We start from the raw sequence: 21,610 nt of genomic DNA on the forward strand, positions 1-21,610 counted from the left end.
ACACCCCCCCCCGTTTCCTGGCCGATAACTGGATACGTCGGCTTCAGGTGTATGGAATTGTAAACAACCTTACCAATTTAATTCTGTTTCCTTGGTATTCCTAGTTTAAAAGTATACTTAGGTAGACTCGAGCAACAATGCACTACTGGGACCTAGCTGGTTATCGGTGGCCGCACATATAGGTTTCTTGTCACTGGCTCACCTGATGTCATCAGCAAGCTCCCATTAGTGCATTGCTGCTCCTTCAACAAAGAATACCAAAATAATGAAGCACATTTCATAACAGGAGTTAACTGGAAAGTCGTTTAAAATGTCATGCTCTATCTGAATCATGAAAAAATGTCCCCTTTAAGAAAACGGATACATTTGTTATCGCCAAAACTGAGTTCACAAAATGAAAGGGCAATTTTGCACGCATGACTCCTGAAAATTAATTTATAAAACTATTTGTTTAACCTCTGCCAAAGGATTAAACACATAGTTAAAGGGATAGAAAAGTCAAAATTAAACTTGCATGATTCAGATAGACCATGTAATTTGAAGACACGTTTAAATGCAGTTCTTTTTGCAAATGTATGTGCTTTGTTCTCTTGGTATCCCTTGTTGAAAAAGAATACGCACGTATCCTACATTAGTGGGAGCTAGCTGCTGATTGGTGCCTGCACACATTTGTCTCTTGTGATTGGCTAACTAGATGTGTTCCGTTAGCAGTCAGTAGTGAAATGATGATTATCATCAAAGGGGTAACAAGAGAATGAAGCAAATTTGATAATGGAAGGAAATTGGAAAGTTGTTTAAAATTGTATGTTCTGTCCAAAACATGAAAGAAAAATTTGGGGTTTCCTGTCCCTTTAATGTCAGCTTTAAATCAACAATGCACAACTGGGACCTAGCTGAAAACATCTGGTGAGGCAATGATAAAGAGGCATATGTGTGTAGCCACCAATAACCAGCTAGTCTCCAGCAGTGCCTTGCGACTCCTGAGCCTACCTAGGTATGCTTTTCAACAATAGAAAGAGAAGTGAATGGGATTATAGAAATAAATATAAAAATCATTTAAAATGACATGTTCTATCTGGACAATGAAAATGTAATTTAAAATGATGGAAGTTAAATTAAATATTGAGAATTAGCATATATAAATGGATGTCACATAGCTGTTTGTGAAAGAACTTAAAGGGTCATTATACACTAGATTTTTCTTTGCATAAATTATTTGTAGATGATCTATTTATATAGCCCATCTGGTAGTGTTTTTATAAAAATGTAGAGTTTTGCTTATTTTTATTTAAGAACATTGTGCTGATTTTCAGACTCCTAACCAAGCCCCACAATGTCAGATGTATACTTGTGTTTACAGACTCCTGCTGGCTCCTGTTTAGGTTATTTGTCTTTTCATATGCAGGGGAGGTGGGGAGTGTCTGTTCTTTTTGTTTACTCAGCCCCTTTCACTGGGTGTTCCATCTAACCTCATCAACAGTGTTAAACTGGGAGCTTCTAAGTAAGTTTTTTTTAAAAGGTTTTATACTGGATTTTTAGATCAGTATCTGTGCATAATTATTTATAGTAGTGTGATGTCTATTACATTCAGTTATATGAAAATTGGTGTACACTGTCCCTTTAAAGCCAGGAAGCCCCCTGCTTTTTTGTATTTAGGTGTGATATTAAACTCTGCAATTAATTGATTTCATTTCACTTATATAAAGGTATTTTCATCTTATTTTGACATGATTTTAGTAATGTAGACTCCAGTGATGTTTTTATTTAATGTTTGGTAAATCCTAGCGTTTCAACTGTGCCATACAGCACTGAGGCACGGCTATTGGCCGAGAGGTGCAAAAGTCAACTCATTGAAAAAAATAAGTTTCGCTGTGGGCGCTTAGTTTAGAAGTAACGTTGCAACAAAATAAAGGTACTTGTTTCATACATTTATTTAAACTTCATGACTAAAGGTCGCTTTTATTTATAGCACTAAAATCCTAGTGTTTTTTTAAACACTAGTATTTACTGTAACTTTAATTGAGAAGGCGTCTGAACATTGTTTAGAAGGTAACTTTTTTTTTTTAAATGTATAAATGATACAAGTATACTGTACACTGTGTCTTCTCACGAAAAAAGGGCATGTGATATCTGCAGGCTACAATATACTGCACAGATGAATTTGGTGCACAAATACTCTGTGTGTTTGGAATTGGAAGAGGTAGAAAAGCAGTGTGAGAAAATGTCACTATTATGTCAAATAAATGGTTTGGGTGACAAAGTTCTTCCTAAAGTCCTGCAAAATACTCTCCTTTATAATACACATTTACACTAATACTGGTTCTCAATACATGTTTCAACAGAACCACATTTTAGACATTACATCAGTAATTTTTCTTTCATGATTCAGATAGAATTTTAAAAAAAAGTAAAAAGTAAAAAGTAAAAAAAAAAAAGTTTACAACTTCTATGATCAAATTTGTTTTGTTCTCATTGCATTCTTTGTTAGAGAAAAGTTGCGTAGGTAGCTTGCACGTGTTTGGGGCGCTACATGGCAGCAAATACTACTGCCATCTAGTGCTCTTGCAAATGTATAACATTATTAAATGTATTCTAGCAAAACTGCTGCCATATACTGCTCAAGAGCACACTCCTGAGCCTATATACCTGGTTTTCAACAAAGGATACCAAAAACAGCTTGGATTTCATGTCCCCTAAGGTGAGGACAAAAGGCTATACAGTGGTCATAGGGGGCATTTTGATCAAAATTCATGCTTATTAATTTTAATTAAAACCCAAAATTTTTATAAGACCAACATTAAAGGGATACGAAACACAAATGTTTTCTTTCATGCTTCAGATAGATCATACTATTTTAAACAACTTTCCAATTTACGTCTATTATCTAATTTGCTTCATTCTCTTGGTATTCTTTGTTGAAGGAGCCGCAATGCATTATTGGGGGTTAGCTGAAAGCTAATTGCAAGAATCATATATGTGCAGCCACCAATCGGTAGCTTCTGAGCCTAGCTAGGTATACTTTTCAACCAAGGATACAAAAAGATAGAAAACAAATTAGATAATAGAAATTAGATAATAGAAATACGTTGGAAAGTTAATTACTATTGTATGGTCTATCTGAATCATCAAAGAAAAACATTTGTATGTAATCTAATGTACAGTTCTTTATTACCATTATAGGACAAAAAAAGAACATACTTTGCTGGTACTATACAGCTCCTGCAAATTATATTCACTTTTATGTTCCTTTAAATTAGTTCATAAAACGCATACGATGCACAATATAACAGTCACACATTACACTTTCTTTTCCCCAAAGTAAACTGAATAATGTTGTACTCATTTACTTTCCTAAACCTGAGCTGGTGACATCCTTGCAACGCATCTAAAGCCCTGATATACTTTTTTTTTTTTTTTTTTTAAATCTTGCTAAAGTTTCCAGATCACCGAGAGAGCAAATAAATATCATTATAAATTCACCCAGGAAACGGCACATTGTTATGTGTAGCGCATTAAAGGAAATTCGCATTAAAACTTACCCAAGAAATCATTAGTTTCAACTAGCATCAGCTGCACTTAGTTACATTTCCTGATCTGAGACATGTGATGTCAAGGCCACGTGACCCGCACTCAGCATTGCTCTCAATAGGAGGAGGAAACCGCAGGGAATTAAACTGTAGTACCAGATAGAAATCATAAAATAATATATCAGTGTCTGAAACTGCCGAGATTATTAAATGGCGGGATTTTTTAAGACGGGATTTAAAAAAAAATAATAATGCAAAAATAACAAGCTGTTCAGGTTTTGTTGAATGAGGTTTTAATTGCTGATCCCATGTGTATATACTGTACTAGTCTAAGTATGATGTAAGTAATCTTAAAATGGTTAAATGGAATAGGAACATATGGTGTGTAATATATATACAATAATGTGCTTAGATCTGACAGCTTTGTAAATTATTTAGGGTGCATTGGTTTGCACATTTATTTGGGTTTTTAATATCTATCAAACATTTTATTTTGAAAAGTGAAGTATTTGTACTTGAGATCTCATTAGTTATTTCAATGTATTGTACTTGATTAATGGACCATTATAGTGAAAAATGACACATTGTAATTTGTTAAAGGGATAGTAAACACCAAAAATGTTATTGATTTAAAAGATAGATAATCCCTTTATATACCATTACCCAGTTTTGCATAACCAACACTATTATAGAAATATACTTTTTACCTCTATAATCACCTTGTATCTAAGCTTCTGCTGACTGCCTCCTTATCTCAGATCTTTTGACAGACGCATTTCCAGCAATCCGTGCTGACTCTAAAATAACTTCACATGCGTGAGCACAATGTTATCTATATGAAACACATGAACTAACACCCTCTAGATGTGAAAAAAATTTCAAATGCATTCAGATAAGAGGCTGCTTTCAAGGGCTTAGAAATCAGCATATGAGCCTACCTAGGTTTAGCTTTCAATTAAAGGGACACTGAACCCAAATGTTTTCTTTTGTGATTCAGATAGAGCATGCAATTGTAAGCAACTTTCTAATTTACTCCTATTATCAAATGTTCTTCATTCACTTGGTATCTTTATTTGAAAAGCAAGAATGTAAGTTTAGATGCCGGCCCATTTTGGTGAACAACCTGGGTTGTTCTTGCTGATTGGTGGATAAATTCATCCACCAATTAACAAGTGCTGTCCAAGGTTCTAAACTTTCTTTTTCAAATAAAGATATCAAGAGAACAAAGAAAATTTGATAATAGGAGTAAATTAGAAAGTTGCTTAAAATTGCATGCCTATCTGAATCACAAAAGAAAAAAATTGGGTTCAGTGTCCCTTTAAGAATAACAAGAAAACAAAGCAAAGTTGTTCAAAATGACATGCCCTATCTGAATCATGAAAGTTTAATTTGGACTTGACTATCCCTTTAAGTGTATGTAATTTTAGTACTGGTAGCTAGTGCTACTCTGCACGTCTATGTGTTTATAACCCCAGCAAAAGGGGTAAACACATAGTTAAAGCACCGCTCAGGGACACAGACAGTGAGCCAATCAGCAGCATCAGTCATCTGCATACATACGCATAGCCACCAATCTCCAGCTAGGTCCCAGTGGTGTATAATTCAACTTGAACCTACCTACTTTCACCAAACTATAATAATAATAACAAGTAAATAAATTGACATGTCTCTTAAAATTGCATGCTCTATATGAATCACAGAAGTTTATTTTTATTCTTAGGCCATTTAAACTGAAGTCAACAAACAAGATTAAACAGTTATTAGTGCACAATACCCTAATTTATATAGAAAAACCTTTGCTATACCTTATGCGAGTGGTCTTAATTTAACAATAAAACGTTCAACGTTTTTGGCTAAACTCATTGCCCCAGTTTTTATTAATATATGTTTTTTAAGATTCATTAATAAAAAACTTTTGGCAAATGTCTACATCAAAACCCCAGGAAGTACAGGCATACAGGTAAGGATGAACCTAATTATTTCCAGACATCCCAACTCTCCCTGAAGTTCATGGAGTCTCCCTGATTGTAATAGCGGCTCCCTGATGCCAGCAAATGGAATGCAATCTCACTAAAACTCCAAGTACCATGATCCAATGTGGTCCAAATCCGGAAAAGTGTTTCTTTAAAGGGACACTTAACCCAAATTTTTTCTTTTGTGATTCAGATAGAGCATGCAATTTTAAGGAACTTTCTAATTTACTCCTATTATCAAATTGTCTTCATTCTCTTGGTATCTTTATTTGAAAAGCAAGAATGTAAGTTTAGATGCCGGCCCATTTTTGGTGAACAACCTGGGTTGTTCTTGCTGATTGGTGGATTAATTTAACTGACCAATAAACAAGTGCTGTCCAGGTCCGAACCAAAAAATAGCTTAGATGCCTTCTTTTTCAAATAAAGATAGCAAGAGAACAAAGAAAAATTGATAATAGGAGAAAAAATTGGGTTCAGTGTCCCTTTAAGGAATGCCTTTAGTTGCTGGGACGTTATAGAACCCTCAAAGCATGCATCATTAACAAAAACACAATTTATGCTTACCTGATAAATTTATTTCTCTAGTGGTGTATCCAGTCCACGGATCATCCATTACTTATGGGATATTCTCATTCCCAACATGAAGTTGCAAGAGGACCCACAGCAAAGCTGTTATATAGCTCCTCCCCTTCCTACCATATCCAGTCATTCGACCGAAAACAAGCAGAGAAAGGAGAAACCATAGGGTGCAGTGGTGACTGTAGTTTAAATTTAAAATAACCTGCCTTAAAATGACAGGGCGGGCCGTGGACTGGATACACCACTAGAGAAATAAATTTATCAGGTAAGCATAAATTGTGTTTTCTCTAGTAAGGTGTATCCAGTCCATGGATCATCCATTACTTATGGGATACCAATACCAAAGCTAAAGTACACGGATGAAGGGAGGGACAAGGCAGGAACTTAAACGGAAGGTACCACTGCCTGTAAAACCTTTCTCCCAAAAATAGCCTCTGAAGAAGCAAAAGTATCAAATTTGTAAAATTTTGAAAAAGTATGAAGCGAAGACCAAGTCGCCGCCTTGCAAATCTGTTCAACAGAGGCCTCATTTTTAAAGGCCCAGGTGGAAGCCACAGCTCTAGTAGAATGAGCTGTAATCCTTTCAGGGGGCTGCTGTCCAGCAGTCTCATAGGCTAAGCGTATTATGCTTCTTAGCCAAAAAGAAAGAGAGGTTGCCGAAGCCTTTTGACCTCTCCTCTGACCAGAGTAAACAACAAACAAAGCAGATGTTTGTCGAAAATCCTTAGTAGCTTGTAAGTAAAACTTTAAAGCACGAACCACATCCAAATTGTGTAATAGGCGTTCCTTCTTCAAAGAAGGATTAGGACACAAGGATGGAACAACAATCTCTTGATTGATATTCTTGTTAGATACCACCTTAGGTAAAAACCCAGGTTTGGTATGCAGGACTACCTTATCAGAATGAAAAATTAGATAAGGAGAATCACATTGTAAGGCAGATAACTCGGAGACTCTACGAGCCGAGGAAATAGCTACCAAAAAAAAAAAAAAGGACTTTCCAAGATAAAAGTTTTATATCAATGGAATGAAGAGGTTCAAACGGGACTCCTTGAAGAACCTTAAGAACCAAATTTAAGCTCCATGGTGGAGCAACAGGTTTAAACACAGGCTTGATTCTGACTAAAGCCTGACAAAATGCCTGAACGTCTGGAACATCTGCCAGACGCTTGTGCAAAAGAATAGACAGAGCAGAAATCTGTCCCTTTAAGGAACTAGCTGACAAACCTTTTTCCAAGACTTCTTGGAGAAAGGATAATATCCTAGGAATCCTGACCTTACTCCATGAGTAGCCCTTGGATTCACACCAATAAAGATATTTACGCCATATTTTATGATAAATTTTCCTGGTGACAGGCTTTCGTGCCTGTATTAAGGTATCAATGACTGACTCGGATGAAGCCACGCTTTGATAAAATCAAGCGTTCAATCTCCATGCAGTCAGTCTCAGAGAAATTAGATTTGGATGGAGGAAAGGACCCTGAAGTAGAAGGTCCTGTCTCAGAGGCAGAGTCCATGGTGGAAAGGATGACATGTCCACTAGGTCTGCATACCAGGTCCTGCGTGGCCACGCAGGCGCTATAAAAATCACTGATGCTCTCTCCTGCTTGATTTTGGCAATCAGTCGAGGGAGCAGAGGAAACGGTGGAAACACATAAGCCAGGTTGAAAGACCAGGGCGCTGCTAGAGCGTCTATCAGCTTCGCCCTGGGGTCCCTGGACCTGGATCCGTAACAAGGAAGCTTGGCATTCTGTCGAGATGCCATGAGATCCAAGCGATGAATCACTTGTGCAAACACCTCCGGATGGAGTTCCCACTCCCCCGGATGAAAAGTCTGTCGACTTAGAAAATGCGCCTCCCAGTTCTCTACACCTGGGATATGGATAGCTGATAGATGGCAGGAGTGAAACTCCGCGGAGCGAATTATCTTTGAGACTTCTAACATCGCTTGGGAACTTCTTGTTCCCCCTTGATGGTTGATGTAAGCCACAGTCGTGATGTTGTCCGACTGAAATCTGATGTACCTCAGAATTGCTAACTGAGGCCAAGCCTGAAGAGCATTGAATATCGCTCTTAGTTCCAGAATATTTATTGGAAGGAGAGACTCCTCCTGAGTCCACAATCCCTGAGCCTTCAGGGAGTTCCAGACTGCACCCCAACCTAGAAGGCTGGCATCTGTTGTTACAATCGTCCAATCTGGCCTGCGAAAGGTCATACCTTTGGACAGATGGACCCGAGATAGCCACCAGAGGAGAGAATCCCTGGTCTCTTGGTCCAGATTCAGTTGAGGGGACAAATCTGTGTAATCCCCGTTCCAGTGACTGAGCATGCATAGTTGCAGCGGTCTAAAATGTAAGCGTGCAAACGGCACTATGTCCATTGCCGCTACCATTAAGCCGATTACTTCCATACACTGAACCACTGAAGGGTGCGGAATGGAATGAAGAACCCGGCAGGAATTTAGAAGCTTTGATAACCTGGACTCCGTCAGGTAAATTTTCATTTCTACAGAATCTATCAGAGTCCAAAGAAAGGAAACTCTCGTGAGTGGGGATAGAGAACTCTTTTCTTCGTTCACTTTCCACCCATGCGACCTCAGAAAATTTTTAAATTTGATGCCTGTGTCAGGATGTCGTCTAAATAAGGTGCTACTGCTATGCCCCGCGGCCTTAGGACCGCTAGAAGTGACCCTAGAACCTTTGTAAAAATTCTTGGGGCTGTAGCTAACCCAAAGGGAAGAGCTACAAACTGGTAATGCCTGTCTAGAAAGGCAAACCTGAGAAACCGATGATGATCTTTGTATATCGGAATGTGAAGGTAAGCATCCTTTAGATCCACTGTAGTCATATATTGACCCTCCTGGATCATAGGCAGGATGGTACGGATAGTTTCCATCTTGAATGATGGAACTCTGAGGAATTTGTTTAAGATCTTTAGATCCAAAATTGGTCTGAATGTCCCCTCTTTTTTGGGAACCACAAACAGATTTGAGTAAAAACCCTGTCCTTGTTCCTCTTTTGGAACTGGATGGATCACTCCCATAACTAGGAGGTCTCGTACACAGTGTAAGAATGCCTCTCTCTTTATCTGGTTTGCAGATAATTGTGAAAGGTGAAATCTCCCTTTTGGCGGAGAAGCTTTGAAGTCCAGAAGATATCCCTGGGATATATTTTCCAATGCCCAGGGATCCTGAACATCTCTTGCCCACGCCTGGGCGAAGAGTGAAAGTCTGCCCCCCACTAGATCCGTTACCGGATAGGGGGCCGTTCCTTCATGCTGTCTTGGAGGCAGCAGCAGGTTTTTTTAGCCTGCTTACCTTTGTTCCAGGTCTGGTTTGACTTCCAGACCGCTTTGGATTGAGCAACAGTTCCCTCTTGTCTTGCATTAGAGGAGGTTGATGCCGCACCTGCCTTGAAGTTTCGAAAGGCACGAAAATTAGACTGTTTGGCCCTGGATTTGGACCTGTCCTGAGGAAGGGCATGACTTTTTCCTCCAGTGATATCAGCAATGATCTCCTTCAAACCAGGCCCGAATAAGGTCTGCCCCTTGAAGGGAATGTTAAGCAGCTTAGATTTGGAAGTCACGTCAGCTGACCATGATTTAAGCCATAGCGCTCTGCGCGCCTGTATAGCAAAACCAGAATTCTTAGCCGTTAGTTTAGTCAAATGAACAATGGCATCAGAAACAAAAGAATTGGCTAGCTTAAGTGCCCTAAGTTTGCCAAGTATGTCATCCAATGGAGTCGCTACCTGTAAGGCCTCTTCTAGAGACTCAAACCAGAACGCCGCAGCAGCAGTGACAGGGGCAATGCATGCAAGGGGCTGAAGGATAAAACCTTGTTGACAAAATATTTTAAGGTAACCTTCTAATTTTTTGTCCATTGGATCTGAAAAAGCACAACTGTCTTCGACAGGGATAGTAGTCCGCTTTGCTAAAGTAGAAACTGCTCCCTCCACCTTAGGGACTGTCTGCCATAAGCCTCGTGTGGTGGCGTCTATAGGAAACATTTTTCTAAAAATAGGAGGTGGAGAGAACGGCACACCTCGCCTATCCCATTCCTTAGTAATAATTTCTGTAAACCTTTTAGGTATTGGAAAAACATCAGTACACACCGGCACCTCAAAGTATTTATCCAGTCTACACAATTTCTCTGGCACTGCAATTGTGTCACAGTCATTCAGAGCAGCTAAAACCTCCTTTAGTAACACGCGGAGGTGTTCAAGCTTAAATTTAAATGTAGAAACATCAAAATCAGGTACTCTGCCTGAGTCAGAAACATCACCCACAGACTGAAGTTCTCCTTCTTCAGCTTCAGCATATTGTGAGGCAGTATCAGACATGGATCTTAAAGCGTCAGTATGTTCTGCATTTCGTCTAACTCCAGAGCTATCTCACTTACCTCTAAATTCAGGTAGTCTGGCTAATACCGCTGACAGGGTATTATCCATGACTGCCGCCATGTCTTGTAAAGTAAACGCTATAGGTGCCCTTGATGTACTTGGCGCCATTTGAGCGTGAGTCCCTTGAGCGGGAGTTAAAGGATCTGACACGTGGGGAGAGTTAGTCGGCATAACTTCCCCCTCATCAGAATCCTCTGGTGATAAATTTTGCAAAGACATAATATGATCTTTATTGCTTAAAGTGAAATCAGTACATTTGGTACACATTCTCAGAGGGGGTTCCACCATGGCTTTTAAACATAATGAACAAGGAGTTTCCTCTATGTCAGACATGTTTATACAGACTAACAATGAGACTAGCAAGCTTGAAAAACACTTTAATTCAAGTTAACAAGCAATATAAATAAACGGTACTGTGCCTTTAAGAGAAACAAATTTTGTCAAAATTTGAAAAACAGTGAAAAAAGGCAGTTACACAAACGAAATTTTACAGTGTATGTAATAGGCTAACAGAGCATTGCACCCACTTGCAAATGGATGATTAACCCCTTAGTTCAAAAAACGGATCAAAAAAACGACATAGACGTTTTTTAACAGTCCCAGCAAAGTGCCACAGCTTTACTGTGGCTCCTATCTTCCCCAATAAACGATTTTAGGCTCTTTAGAGATGTCCTGTAGCATTCAGGGGACTCCTAAGGAAAACTGGATGCCTCAGTCTGTAATTTTAACTGCGCAATAAAGCGCTAAAATAGGCCCCTCCCACTCATATTACAACAGTGGAAAGCCTCAGGAAACTGTTTCTAGGCAAAAATACAGCCAGCCATGTGGAAAAAATTAGGCCCCAATAAAGTTATATCACCAAGCATATATAAAAAACGATTAAACATGCCATCAAACGTTTTATATAGCATATCTATAAGGGCAATACCCCTGAGAGTAAGCATGATACTAGTCGTTATTAAATCACTGTATTCAGGCTTAACTTACATTTATCAGGAATCAGCAGCATTTTCTAGCATTTCCAATCCTAGAAAAAATCATAACTGCACATACCTGATAGCAGAATAAACTGCACGCCATTCTCCCTCTCAAGTTAACTCACTCCTCAGACATGTGTGAGAACAGCAATGGATTTTAGTTACAACCTGCTAAGATCATGGAAAACTCAGGCAAATTCTTCTTCCAGCTCTGCCTGAGAAACAATAGCACAACTCCGGTACTATTTAAAATAACAAACTTTTGATTGAAGAAATAAACTAACTATTTTTCACCACTTTTCTCTAACAACCTCCCTGCGCGTTGAGAGTTGCAAGAGAATGACTGGATATGGTAGGAAGGGGAGGAGCTATATAACAGCTTTGCTGTGGGTCCTCTTGCAACTTCCTGTTGGGAATGAGAATATCCCATAAGTAATGGATGATCCGTGGACTGGATACATCTTACTAGAGAAAAAGCCCCCACTGATTTTAATAAAATAAAACACAAATACTACCTTATTTATTGCACGTAATTAAACTTTGTATTCTAACATATTTAAGCATTCCACAAGCGTACGATCACTGGAAAATAGGTTTGTTGTATGTGGTTGTGCAATAAAGCAACTTTTTTTTTTTTAAATCTGACTTTAGTGGGAAGCTACTTTAATGATAAGTCTCCATCTAATTTCGGGTTTCAAGGTGTCCAGTATATAACTGGGAGGGGGGTGGCGGCGCAGTAGAGGGTGAAGCCACCTCCCTGAAATGAGTTTTTGCAGGTTGGGATGTCTGTATTTCATCTGTAAAGATTATGAACTGCTTGAAGTAAATCTGCACTAAAAGAGAATGGAGTCTCCATTATTAAATGTCCTAGTGGCTTTTACCATAAACATTAGTGATAAAGTCTCACAACTCACAGGCAGATAAGATCATGTGCTAAATTATAAATGGCTTTTTGTGTTCTATACAGCCAAAGTTAATTTAGAAAAATGCATTTCAATCACATGGTGATACACAAGGGAAAATAAATTGCTGGAAAATGCACTGCAATATCTGAGCAACATAGCTCCATTCTATTGAATACTAGTCAAAAACATAATGTGTTACAGCATTTTTATTATTGCACTATTGCTTACATATAGCTATGTGTTTAAAGGGTCATAAAACACAACAATTTTCTTTCATCATTTAGATAGAACATACAATTTTTAACAACTTTCCAATTCACTTCTATTATCAATTTTTCTTCATTTTCCTGTTATCTTTTGTTGAAAAGCAGGAAGGTAAGTTTAGGAGCGTGCACGTGTCTGAAGAACAGGGCCGCCATCAGGGGGTGAAAGGGGTTACTCTTTTTTTTTAATTTGGAAGCCACCAGAGGGCGCTACAGCAGAGTGCTATTGAGCGTGGGAAATGACATTACAAGGAGTAAAGCATTAGCAATTGAGAGGATTTCTGAGTGTGCACTAAACCACTATGCACAGTGTGAGACAGACTTGGCACTTTGTACAGTGTGTGCCAGAGCCAGGCGGCAGATCACTTTCATTTGCAGAGGAGGTAGGACTTACTTTGTAAATGTTTTTTTATTTCTTTGTGCAATTTCGGATTGTAACTTCAGTGTGGTAGTAGTTGTATGGTGGGGCCAGGGGTCCATAAAAAAAAAACATTTTTTAGCAAAATGCAGCAGTGTATTTATGATTATTTGACAATGCTGTAGAAATTCTATATTTAAAACCATGCAGAAATGTTTCCTCCTCAATACACAAATAGTAGGTGCCCTTTTGGCAGATATGAGTTTTTTTATTTATATATATATATATATATATATATATATATATATATATATATATATATATATATATATATTAATTACATTCCAGTTTACACCCCTTTATACAAAGACTTTCCAGATGCCAGGAAGCATTTTATATAAGATTTTTACATCTGCATAAAACGTTATACTCTCTGGCTAAGATTGCTGTTAACTTAAAGGGACACTAAACCCAAAATGTTTTCTTTCATGATTCAGATAGAGCAAACAATTTTAAGCAACTTTCTAATTTACTCCTATTATCAAATTTACTTAGTTCTCTTGCTATCTTTATTTAAAAAGCAGGAATGTGATGCATAGGAGCCGGCCCATTTTTGGTTGAGAACCTGGGTTAGCTTGCTTATTGGTGGGTAAATGAAAGCCTCCAATAAGAAAGCGCTATCCATGGTGCTGAACCTAAAATGGGCTTACCTCTAAGATTTACATTCCTGCTTTTAAAATAAAGATAGAAAGAGAACGAAGAAAAATTGATAATAGGAGTAAATTAGAAAGTTGCTTAAAATGGCTTGTTCTATCTGAATCATGAAAGAAAAAAATCTGGGCTCAGTGTCCTTTTAACACTGTTCAGTTTACACTACAGCTGACTTAATTTTGAAATACATACAAACAAGCCTAAATCCTGCATTTAACCAGATCTAATGGTATGAGACTGAGTACCACAGCTTATGGTTCCACCAAGACCATATAGAGTACAGCATTTTCAAAGTCTATAAATACAGCTGACAGATGGGAACATTTGTACACCAGATTTTAAGTGGTGTTCTTGGTGGGGGAAAATGGGGGGGAGAAACCCAAACGTATGTCAACCTTTCAAAAGTACTTTGCTTCATTTACGTATATCATTAATGTACAATTTTAAATTCACAGAAGTATTTTTGTTTGCACATTTACAAATATGATTCTTTAAAAAGTGATCTGCTATTTTTTTTATCATGCATGTCACACACTGTTGATTTAGGGGATTGCCATGTGCAGAAATTTTACCTCCTGTGAGTGTTTCTGTGGGTGTCTCTGTTTATGCCTTTGTGCTTTTGTTGGTGTCTCTATGAGTGTGTATGTATTTTTTTTCTGTGGGTCTCTCTGTGAGGGTGTGTGTGTGTCTGTCTGTGCATTTTCTGTGGATGTCTCTGTGAGGGTGTGTGTGAGTATGTCTTTGTGCATTTTCTGTGGATGTCTCTGTGAGGGTGTGTGTATATGTCTTTGTGCATTTTCTGTGGATGTCTCTGTGAGGGTGTGTGCGTATGTCTTTGTGCATTTTCTGTGGGTGTCTCTGTGAGGGTGTGTATGTATGTCTTTGTGTATTTTCTCTGGATGCTTCTGTGAGGGTGGGTATGTCTTTGCATGTTTTCTGTGGATGTCTCTGTGAGGGTGTGTGCATATGTCTGTGCATTTTCTGTGGGTGTCTCTGTGAGGGTGTGTGCGTATGTTTTTGTGTGCTTTCTGTGGATGTCTCTGTGAGGGTGTGTGTGTATGTCTATGCATTTTCTGTGGATGTCTGTGCATTTTCTGTGGATGTCTCTGAGGGTGTGTGCGTATTTCTTTGTGCATTTTCTGTGGGTATCTCTGTGAGGGTGTGTGTGTGTATGTCTTTGTGTGTTTTATGTGGATTTCTCTGTGAGGGGGTGTGTATGTATGTCTTTGTTTTCTGTGGATGTCTCTGTAAGGGTATGTGCATATATCTTTGTGCATTTTCTGTGGGTGTCTCTGTGAGGGTGTGTGTGTGTGTGTGTATGTCTTTGTGCATTTTCTGTGGATGTCTCTGTGAGTGTGTGTGTGTGTGTATGTCTTTGTGCATTTTCTGTGGATGTCTCTGTGAGGGTGTGTGTATATGTCTTTGTGCATTTTCTGTGGATGTCTCTGTGAGGGTGTGTGTGTATGTCTTTGTGCATTTTCTGTGGGTGTCTCTGTGAGGGTGTGTGTATGTATGACTTTGTGTATTTTCTCTGGATGCCTCTGTGAGGGTGGGTATGTCTTTGCATGTTTTCTGTGGATGTCACTGTGAGGGTGTGTTCATATGTCTGTGCATTTTCTGTGGGTGTCTCTGTGAGGGTGTGTGCATATTTTTGTGTGTGCTTTCTGTGGATGTCTCTGTGAGGGTGTGTGTATGTCTGTGCATATTCTGTGGATGTCTCTGAGGGTGTGTGCGTATTTCTATGTGCATTTTCTGTGGGTGTCTCTGTGAGGGGGTGTGTGTATGTCTTTGTGTGTTTTATGTGGATTTCTCTGTGAGGGTGTGTATGTGTATGTATGTCTTTGTTTTCTGTGGATGTCTCTGTAAGGGTATGTGCATATATCTTTGTGCATTTTCTGTGGGTGTCTCTGTGAGGGTGTGTAAGTGTGTATGTATGTCTGTGTTTTCTGTGGGTGTCTCTGTGAGGGTGTGTGTATATGTCTGTGTGTTTTCTGTGGATGTCTCTGTGAGGGTGTGTGTCTGTGCATTTTCTGTGGGTGTCACTGTGAGGGTGTGTGTGTGTATGTCTTTTGTGTGTTTTCTGTGGGTGTCTGTGTGTGTATGTCTTTGTGTGTTTTCTGAAGCTCTCTCTGTGGGTGTTTCCTTGGGTGTATGTGCAAGTTTGTGTGTGTGTGTCCATTGTCTGTTCCTTTTTAGGACATTTTGACCTTACTACTGATTATTTCCATCTTTTTACAGACTTTCAGACTAATGAGAACTTTCCGAAAGTCACCAATCCACCACTTAACCTTTAAATTATTGTTTAGGCAGTTCAGGGCCCTTCTTTTCAGCCACTGCATGCTGTTGTCATCATATAGTTTTCATCTTCCTTGACAAAAAGATAATCAGAACTCCATATTTTGTTTTGCAAATCTCCTTTTTTGACAAAACTGTAGTCTACCTCATTACTTCTCAGGTCAATGTAAACAAGTGCTAAGTGTCTGTTTGGGTGTCTGTGTCTGAGTGTGTTTGTGTGTTTCTTTGCGTGTCTGCTAGAGTGTCTATATGTGAATCCTTATGTGTGTGTGTTTCAGTGTATGAGTGTGTCTGTGTTTGTTTGTGTGTTACCACCTTTACAACAAGTGCATATACGTTTTAGTCACCTTGTCAAAAATTGCACATGTCAAACGGGGGGCCCTGATCAGTGGTTAAGTAAGGCGCCCCAAAATTTTTAGTGGCGGCCCTGCTGAAGCACTATATGGCAGCAGCTTTGCAAAAATGTTATGCATTAGCAATAGCATAATATGGCAGAACCATTTCCTGTCATGTAGTGCTTCAGACTTGTGCACATTACATATTTAGATATCTCTTTAACAAAGAATAACACGAGAATGATGCAAATGTGATATTATAAGTAAATTGGAAACTTTTTAAAATTGTATTCTGTGCCTGAATCATGAAAGCAGGTTTCATGTCCCTTTAACTAGGCAGAGTAAGTGCAGGTGGAGCTAAGAATTCTGGGGGCATTGCATTGCAGCACAGGGTGTGGCTATGCAGCCTGGGGGTGTATCTATTTGTGAAGGGGCAGCAGCATTCCCCTTTGTTATTTATTTCTTCATATTTCTTTTGGGCGTAAGGTTACCAATTCCCGGGTTCTACTTGCTAAAATCCAACACAAGCAAGAAAATTAATTTGCAACACAGAATGAAAAGGAATTAGTAAAATGTTTGTAAACAGATACTATTATTATCATTATAATTTCTTAGCACTAGGTACATGAGTAGGGGTACATACTCAAACTGATTTAGGCTAAATTATAACATATCCTTATCTTTTGAATTGAATTGGGGAGACATACAACCTCAATCCTAATCCTTTATGCTCTGCAATAATGGCCTGCTGCATTCAATAAAACTAGTGGAACTAATAACCCATGGAAAGAACTCAAACATTGTGAAATTAACCCCTTAATGACCGGACCATTTTTCAATTTTCTTACCCTTAATGACAATGGCTATTTTTACATTTCTGCAGTGTTTGCGTTTAGCTGTAATTTTCCTCTTACTCGTTTACTGTACCCACACATATTATATACCGTTTTTCTCGCCATTAAATGGACTTTCTAAAGATACCATTATTTTCATCATATCTTATAATTTACTAAAAAAAAAAATGATAAAATATGAGGAAAAAATGGAAAAAAACACACTTTTTCTAACTTTGACCCCCAAAATCTGTTACACATCTACAACCACCAAAAAACACCCATGCTAAATAGTTTATAAATTTTGTCCTGAGTTTAGAAATACCCAATGTTTGCACGTTCTTTGCTTTTTTTGCAATTTATGGGGCAATAAATACAAGTAGCACTTTACTATTTCCAAACCACTTTTTTTCAAAATTAGCGCTAGTTACTTTGGAACCCTGATATCTGTCAGGAATACCTGAATATCCCTTGACATGTATATATTTTGTTTTAGAAGACATCCCAAAGTATTGATCTAGGCCCATTTTGGTATATTTCATGCCACCATTTCACCGCCAAATGCGATAAAAAAAAAAAAAAAAAAAAGTTAACTTTTTCACAAATTTTGTCACAAACTTTAGGTTTCCCACTGAAATTATTTATAAACAGCTTCTGCAATTATGGCACAAATGGTTGTAAATGCTTCTCTGGGATCCCCTTTTTCAGAAATAACAGACTTATATGGCTTTGTGGTTGCGTTTTGGTAATTAGAAGGCCGCTAAATGCCGCTGCGCACGACACGTGTTTTATGTCCAGGAGTGAAGGGGTTAATTAGGGAGCTTGTAGGGAGCTTGTAGTGTTAATTTTAGCTTTAGTGTAGTGTAGTAGACAACCCCAAGTATTGATCTAGGCCCATTTTGGTATATTTTATGCCACCATTTCACCGCCAAATGCGAGCAAATAAAAAAAAAACTTTACATTTTTCACAATTTTAGGTTTCTCACTGAAATTATTTACAAACAGCTTGTGTTATTATGGCAGAAATTGTTGTAAAAGCTTCTCTGGGATCCCCTTTGTTCAGAAATAGCAGACTTATATGGCTTTGGCGTTGCTTTTTGGTAATTAGAAGGCCGCTAAATGCTGCTGCGCACCACACGTGAATTATGCCCAGCAGTGAAGGGGTTAAATTAGGTAGCTTGTAAGGAGCTTGCAGGGTTAATTTTAGAGATCAGCCTCCCACCTGACACATCCCACCCCCTGATCCCTCCCAAACAGCTCTCTTCCCTCCCCCACCCCACAATTGTTCCCGCCATCTTAAGTACTGGCAGAAAGTCTGCCAGTACTAAATAAAAGAGTTTTTTTTTTTTTTTAAATAAAAATAATAAAATATTTTAGTTGTGATGAACCCCTTCCTTAGCACCAACCTCCCTGATCCCCCCCTCCAGCTCTCTAACCCTCTCCCCTACCTAATTACCGCCATCTTGGGTACTGGCAGCTGTCTGCCAGTACCCAGTTTGGCCCCACAAACCAAAGTATTTTAATTTTATTTTTAACTTTTATTTTTATTTTTAATTATTTCTGTAGTGTAGCAGCCCCCCCACAATACCCCCACCCCTCCCCCTCCCAGATCCTTTTATATGGAAAAAATTTTTTTTTAACTTTTTTTCCCCCTTCCTAACTTCATTGGTGTCAGTGTGGCTAATGCGTGCACGTGCACGTGCACGCGCGTCCTCGTGCACGCGCGCACATCGTGCACGCGCGCGCATCGTGCACGCGCGCACACGCTCCCTCCTCCCACTCGGTCAAACGGCACCATCGCTACCAGTGCAGAGAGGGCCACAGAGTGGCTCTCTCTGCATCGGAAGCTTGTAAAGGGGTATTGCAGGATGCCTCCATATCGAGGCATCACTGCAATACCCTCAGAGCTGCTGGAAGTGGTTGTGATCACTTCCAGCACTCTGTTAGACAACTGACGTACCAGGTACGTCTATTGTCATTAACTGCTTGTTAATGCATGACGTACCTGGTACGTCAGTTGTCATTAAGGGGTTAATAGATTTGACCACATAATAAGCCCCTGGTCATATCTGCAAGTTCAGCTCCATTGCAATCAGTATAACTGTATCTGTCTTGTAACTAATCACTATTTGGTGCACACGACAACTTCCATTGTCATTGCAAAAAGCCTTCAAAACAAAGATATTTTGAAAAAACTCCCTTTATAAAACAGTTTACTCTAACATGCAAAAAGTACAATTTGAAAACAGTTAAACAGAATTAAAAGTAAAATAAAAAAACATTGACCATGAGACAAGATACTTTACAGGGGTGTTATAGTCTTTATGAATTCCGCATGCTGGGCTGAGTTATGAGTGAAAAATCCCAACCATGCCTCTAGAAGGATCACCAAGGAAGGGCCACAGCCTGCCCCTCGACATACCTAGAGTAAGTGTGGTTGTTATTAGTATTTTTACATGTTGCTTCTCATTTGATGTGTGAGATATCACATTGGGCTTCTCACATAGCTACACTTAGGCACCTCCCACTTCCTCTTGTCTCCTCTTTGTGTCTCTTAAAAGACCATTAAATACAGAAGAATTGTATAAATATTAATTAAAGGACCAGTCAACACAGTAGATTTGCATAATCAACAAATGCAAGATAACAAGACAATGCAATAGCACTTAGTTTGAACTTCAAATGAGTAGTAGATTTTTTCTGACAATTTTAAAAGTTATGTCTATTTCCACTCCCCCTGTACCATGTGACAACCATCAGCCAATCACAAATGCATACACGTGCCATGTGACAGCCTTCAGCCAATCACAAATGCAAATACATATATGCTGTGAATTCTTGTACATGCTCAGTAGGAGCTGGTGACTCAAAAAGGTTAAATATAAAAAGACTGTGCACATTTTGTTAATGGAAGTAAATTGGAAAGTTGTTTAAAATTACATGCTCTATCTGAATAATGAAAGTTTAAGTTTGATTTGAGTGCCCCTTTAAGTGCTTAATAAAAAAGGCAATGCAATTACACTAATTTTAAATAAGCAGCAAACTTTTTTCTGACAAATTTTAAAATTGTGTCCATTAGCCAGCCCTTGTATTATGTGACAGACATTAGCCAATCACAGGCTCATATATGATTGTATACACTATGAACTCTTGCACATACTTCGTAGTATCTGGTGCCTCAGAAAGTGTTCATATAAAAATACTGTGCACAATTTGATAATGGAAGTAAATTGACAAGTCTCTAAAAAACATGAAAGTTAAATTTTTACTTTAGTGTCCCTTTAATGTGTAGCAATGACCACTAACAAAAATGTTGTAAATGATAGGTGAAGCGATGCTCAATTCATTTCTAACATGATTTTGCCTTCACAAGGAGACCATGCTGCAACCTCACAAATTAATCTTCTGGCACCAGTGGCGTAGCGTGGGGGGGGGGGGGCCACAGGGGCGGTTGCCCCGGGCGCAAAATTCTGAGGGGCGCAAAATGCTTGGCTCCCAGCCTCCCCAGTCCCCACCATCTCAAGACAGTAGACAGTCACAGTCCCACTCCCAGCGGCGCTACAGGGAGGCTAAAAAATCTGACAGGCGCCTGCGCCCAGCCGTTCTGTCTCTCAAGTGAACTGTCTACTACTCTGAAGTCAAGACATGCTGTGTAATGATTTAATTATCATAATTTTATGAGTGTAATCCTATCCAACCGTTACCTGCTGCTAGACTAGTGTTTACGCCACTAGTTAGCACGGTCCACTACCACTCCCAGCGTGCATGTCAGGAGGGAGGAAGAAGTTAGAGCAGCAGAGCCAGAGTGGAGTCAGACTGACTAGCATGCTACGCCCGCAATGATAAGGTAAGTAGTGTCAACAAAAATTACCAAACTCATCACCGGGTCCGTATCAGAACCAGACCACCAGTGCCACTGCCAGCCAGAATTATAATTAAATTATTATAGCCCCTGTTTTTGCCTGGGCCCTGGGTAATAGGGATTGGAAATGGCAACACACGCAAAATGCAGCTTAGCCTCTATCGTTACCCAGGTGACGTCGCAGGGCCAGCCAGCCAGCCAGCCAAGTTCCAAAGGACCCAGAGTCACTCTGAGCCAGCCAGCCAAATTCCAACTTCCAAAGGACCCAGAGTCTGAGCCAGCCAGCATGCCAGAGTGTGAGAGTGATCTATGCTGCTTTAAAGTGAAAGCTGGTTATTTTATTTCAAATTAATTTTTAACCTGGGTAAAATAAAACTTACAAGATGTAGATGATCTACATCTTGTATGTTTTACCCAGGTTAAAAATGAATTTAAAAATAATAATAACTGGCTTTCACTTTAAAGCAGCATAGATCACTCTCACACTCTGGCATGCTGGCTCAGATGTATTTTAAAAATGAAATCCCATGTTTAAATATTAAACCATAAAATTGTAATTGTTAAGTTTTATATAATGTACTTACTTAATGTA

At 39.0% G+C, this 21,610-nt stretch overlaps 1 protein-coding gene across 3 annotated transcripts in view; it reads right to left on the bottom strand.

Moving 5' to 3' along the window:
- HPS1 (HPS1 biogenesis of lysosomal organelles complex 3 subunit 1) overlaps positions 1–21,610 on the bottom strand; it is a 363,492-nt gene that overhangs the window by 189,380 nt on the left and 152,502 nt on the right. The window contains exon 1 of one of the 3 annotated variants that reach the window (XM_053692559.1): positions 3,540–3,656. The exons of the other annotated variants lie outside the window; for them this stretch is intronic. The gene's annotated coding sequence lies outside the window, so the exon portion shown is untranslated. Of the gene's footprint in view, positions 1–3,539; positions 3,657–21,610 lie in introns of those variants that run through there. 3 annotated transcript variants of the gene reach the window in all.

The sequence above is a fragment of the Bombina bombina genome, chromosome 9 (assembly GCF_027579735.1).
Source record: "Bombina bombina isolate aBomBom1 chromosome 9, aBomBom1.pri, whole genome shotgun sequence".
NCBI lineage: Eukaryota > Metazoa > Chordata > Amphibia > Anura > Bombinatoridae > Bombina > Bombina bombina.